General features: G+C 43.1%; 1 non-coding gene across 1 annotated transcript; it reads right to left on the bottom strand.

Moving 5' to 3' along the window:
* Positions 1–4,673: 4,673 nt before the first annotated feature.
* Positions 4,674–4,755, bottom strand: trnas-gcu (transfer RNA serine (anticodon GCU)). The gene has a single exon. It is a non-coding gene; the product is annotated as a tRNA-Ser (tRNA).
* Between the last annotated feature and the right edge of the window lie 256 nt (positions 4,756–5,011).

Below are 5,011 nucleotides of genomic sequence, written 5' to 3'. Positions count from 1 at the left end.
ATTTGGAAGCACTAGCTTTCGGAGAGCCGCTCCTCCATCTGGTGGGTGTTTTTCTGCAGAAACTTGGTGTGTGTGTCAATATGCGCGATCTTTTGGAAGATCATCTGGACTTTAACCGACCGGTCGTGCTATCCACGGTACCCATGACGTGGAGGTGTTGGTGTTGGACTGGGGTGGATATATTTAATAATCACACAAGGCCATTTTAGATTCCAACAGTTGACAAACACCTGATGAAGAAGCAGTGCATGGAACACTGGTGCTTCCAAATACGTCTGTTCCATACAATCTGGTGCTGTGTGATTTTTACTCTGACAGCTCTTGGTAATGTTTAACTGATCGAAGACAGTGAAAGAATTTTAGTTCGTGGAGATGAAAATTTCAAATATTACCCACCTCAGCATAACAAAAATGATTAGGTTGGATTTGTGATCAATCTCCATAATGCGCTTGCGGAAAGTAAAAGTCGAACCTTCAACCACCTGATCCGTAGCCATCTACACAAATGGTTGTACCAGTGGCCAGATGCACAGCTGAGATTTTACACGCGGCAGAGCTGTGGTGTTAACAAGGACATGAGTAATAACAGTAACAGTCACAAGGCGAACAAAGATCAAAGATAATCACCATCATTGATTCACTTCAAATTGTCCTCAAAACAACGACCATTCACAATCTGATCAGCCAATCAATGAGGTCACTGCTGATCAAGGGAATTGCAAACGACTTTGCTGCGTTTTCACCATAATTTGAGATAAACTCCAGCCTAATCATAACATCGCACATTCCCATTAATTTTCAGCTTTAGATTACGTTAATGACCTGTCCGTATTTTGCAGGAAATGAGTGAAAATGTCCTTCCGGTGATGTAATCGAGAGCAGAGTCGGCCAGAAAAGTAAAGACAAAGACAGGGAACATCACTCCCATTTCTCTCTGTACCAATGCGTTTTCCTGAGTTGAATATTTGCAGGACTTGTCTTTACTATCTAAAGAATGAATTATTTTCCCGAGAAAGATTCTTCATAAATCAATTAACATCTGAGGTGTTGAAACATATTTTACTTCAGATTAAAATAGTTGAATATCTTTTCCCCCAGCCTAATGTCCCAATCCTCCCTCCTCTTCCATGTAAATACCAGCGTTGCCAGGTGATGTTGGAGTTCCCAACCTGACGTTCCAATGCTCCTTGCTGCTCCATGTCAATAGAAGCGGCTCCACTTGAATTTGGAGCTCCAACTCTGATGTCCAAATGCTCCCAGTTGCTACATGTCATTAAACGCTGGTCCTTGTGAGCTTGGAGCTCCCAGTCTGATGTCCCAATGTTCCCTCCTCCATGTCAATAGAAGAAGTCCAGTTGAGGTTGGATCTATCACTCTGATGTCCCAATGCTCCCTGATGCTACATGTCATTAAAAGCTGATCTGTGGAGCTCACAGATGGTTCTTGCAAAGCTCCCTGCTCCATGCTAACTGAAGCTGCTCCAAATGAGGATGGATCTTGCATTCGGATGTGCCAATGCTCCCTGCTGCTCCATGTCAACAGAAGCTGCTCCAGGTGTGGTTTGAACCCCCAGACTGATGTCATTATGCTCCCTGGTCCACGTCAAAAGACGCTGCTCCAGATGAAGTGGGTGCTCCCATCCCTGGCAGCTCACATACTTCTATACCATCATAGAAATACTGCCCACTGAACATTTCTACCACTGGAGCCATTGGTGGAATATCTGCATCATGAGAACATAATATTAATTTTAGTCACCACCGAATCATTATTTCCAATAGTCATTCTTTCTATTTTTCATGTTGAGTAACTGCGACTTAGCAAGGACAATGTTTATTTGAAATCACACTTTTATTCCCGGTGAGAGAATGTGGTTTGCATTATTTAAAATGAACTTGTTCACTGTTTAAAATGATCAAATAGATCTCAATTTCAAAACAAAATTGGAAACGTTGTCATCCAACTTGAAATGTGGTGTCTTCTTCTTTCAACCAGACGGGTATAACAACGAAAAGTCTATTAATGATATGCGTATAAAGACACTTTAAATCGCAAGGTTTGTGAAGGTTTGTAGCTCAGGTTGAAGTTTAGGGTGTAGGTTTGCTCGCTGAGCTGTAGGTTTGATATCCAGACGTTTCATCATCTGGCTCCGTAACATCATCAGTGGCGACCTTCAAGTGAAGCGAAGCTGTTGTCTCTTGCTTTCTATTTATATCTTTCTCCTGGATGGGGTTCCTGGGGTTTGTGATGATGTCATTTCCTGTTCGTTTTCTGCGGGGTTGATGGCATTTAGATCTATGTGTTTGTTTATGGCGTTGTGGTTGGAGTGCCAGGGCTCTGGGAATTCCCTGGCATGTCTTTGCTTAGAATGTCCCAGGATCAATGTGTTGCCCAAGTCGAACCGGACTACCAAAATTCCATAATCGAGGAGCCCCCCTCAGACCCATAGTCTCTCCACCCAGAACACCAACTTAGAGACGGGCCAAAGAACTACACGCAAGACTGAAATGCCTCATAGAAGAGTCACAGCACTCCATCCACTCCACCCAAGAATTCCTAAAAATCATCAAAAACACCAAAATAGAGGAAGAAGAAGCAATGATCTCATTCGACATAACAGCACTGTTCACCTCCATCAACATCGACCTGGCAAAGGAAACACTTACCACACTTTTAGAAGAGACCATCACAGACGCACCAACAACCATCAATCACATTACCAACGAAAACATAATGAAGCTCGTAGACCTGTACCTCACCACCGACTTCACTTTCAACAACATATCAACAAACAAACCAACGGCACAACCATTAGATCTCCGGTATCAGGATTCATAGCAGAGGCGGTAATGCGAAGACTAGAACAAAACAGACCTACCAACAATCAAACCAAAAATCTGGGTCGGCTATGTAGATGACACCTTTGTCATCACAAAACAAAACAAGATAGTAAAGACATTTAACATCATCAACAACACCCTCACAGGCATAAAGTTCACGAAGGAGGAAGAAACTGGAAACAACCTCGCATTCTTGGACGTCACAGTAGAAAGAAAGGACAATGGAGAACAACAAACCTGCGTATACAGAAAACCGACAAACACTGACCAAATACTTAACTACATCAGCAACCATCCCAACACGCACAAACGAAGCTGTGTCAGAACACTATTCCAACGAGCCACCACACACTGCAGCACAGACGAACTTCGGAAAACAGAGGAGAACCACCTATACAACGTAATCGAGAAGAACAGATACTCAAAAAATACAGTCCGCAGATTCCTCAAGAACAAACCACGACAAGCAGACCAAACACAGTCAGAAACCCTAACCACCTTACCATACATCAAAGAAGTTTCAGAAATGACAGCCAGACTACTAAGACCCCTCGGAATCCTAGTAGTACACAAACCCACCAACACTCTCAAACAAAAACTAACAAACTTAAAAGACACAGTTCAACCCGTGGACAAAACCAACGTCATCTACAAAGTTCCATGCAAGGACTGCCACCAACACTACGTAAGACAAACAGGAAGAAAGTTAGCCACCAGGATACACGAACACCAGCTAGCCACAAAATGCCACGACCTTCCCTCCTTCGTAGTCGTACATACGGATTAAAAATATCACTATTTCGACTGGGACAACACATCTATTCTGGAACAGGCTAAGCAAAGACACACCAGAGAATTCCAAGAGGCCTGGCACTCCAACTAAAATGCCATAAACAAACACTTAGATCTAGATGCCATCTATCAACCCCTCAGAAAACGAACAGGAAATGACATCACCACAAACCTCAGGAACCCCATCGAGGAGAAAGATATAAATAGAAAGCAGGAGACAACAGCTTCGCTTCACTTGGAGGTCGCCACTGATGATGATGTTACATAGCCAAGTAAAGAAACGTCTGGATATCAAAGCTACAGCTCAGCGAGCAAACCTACACCCTACATTTTAAATCATTTTTCATGTTTATGTTGCATGAATCTGCGGTTATTAATCCACAGTTTATTCTCACTCCCTACAGGTAACATGATGATTTCTCCAGTTGTTCATCGTTCAATGTGATGCATCAAGTGTTTGCATAACCAGATGGAGCTTGCTTCCCACATCTTGTGTTTATCTGTACCTTATGTCCAGCATTCATCAATGGCGAGAGCGAGACCAATGTGTAAGTCTCTCCGTGCCCATGCACGGCACCCACAGCAGCAATTCTCCACTGTGCATTTGCAGCCAGTTCTCAGTGCCCCTAAACCCACGCCCTGCCCCTTTGAAATATCTCAATTATTTTGTGCTGTCTCGCTGTGCTCTTCTCACCAGGATGAATTACTTCTACTCAACGTCCTCCAGATTTCATCTGACAAAACATTCATTAAGAGTCCCTTTGCATAACATGCACTTCGCAGCTCTCGGTATTTGATTTTCCTGGATGTCTTTCATACGAAAAAACGTTAACAGCAACTTGACTTGAAAAAGAAAATCGCGCTCCTTTTCATTATCCCAATGCAACCGACATTGCAATGTAGTTTATTCAACAGGCTCAAACGATTCTTTGAGATTTTTGTCATAGCGTCAATGCAGATAAAATAACTATTAGAACCCCAGTTTCCATACGACAGCTGTGATCATCTCAAAGTGGCACCATTGAAAGCTGGTGATGACAGCGACGAGAGTGGGATCCGAACCCATGCGTGCAGAGCACAATAGATGAGCAGTCCATCGCCTTAACCTCTCGGCCACCTCGTCACAGAGGCACGAAACGCTATGACCTTATGAATAATTGAATTTCGTAAATCATGCAGAGCAGCAGAGAAATCTCCCTGGTGTTGGTGAAATGAGAAATAACAAAGTACGGTTCCAAGACTATGGTCTGACCCCTGGGTTGTGGGGCAAGTGCACTCCCACTGTCACACTATGCACATAATGATCTGAACAAATGTGAGGAAGTGAATATGTAACAAGGTCTGTTGAATTCTGTGAAGATTTGAAGTCAATGGAATGA

Source organism: Chiloscyllium punctatum, chromosome 28, assembly GCF_047496795.1.
Source record: "Chiloscyllium punctatum isolate Juve2018m chromosome 28, sChiPun1.3, whole genome shotgun sequence".
Taxonomy (NCBI): Eukaryota; Metazoa; Chordata; class Chondrichthyes; order Orectolobiformes; family Hemiscylliidae; genus Chiloscyllium; species Chiloscyllium punctatum.
The sequence above is the reverse complement of the archived record's forward strand: the minus strand, read 5'-3'. Positions and strand labels throughout refer to the sequence as shown.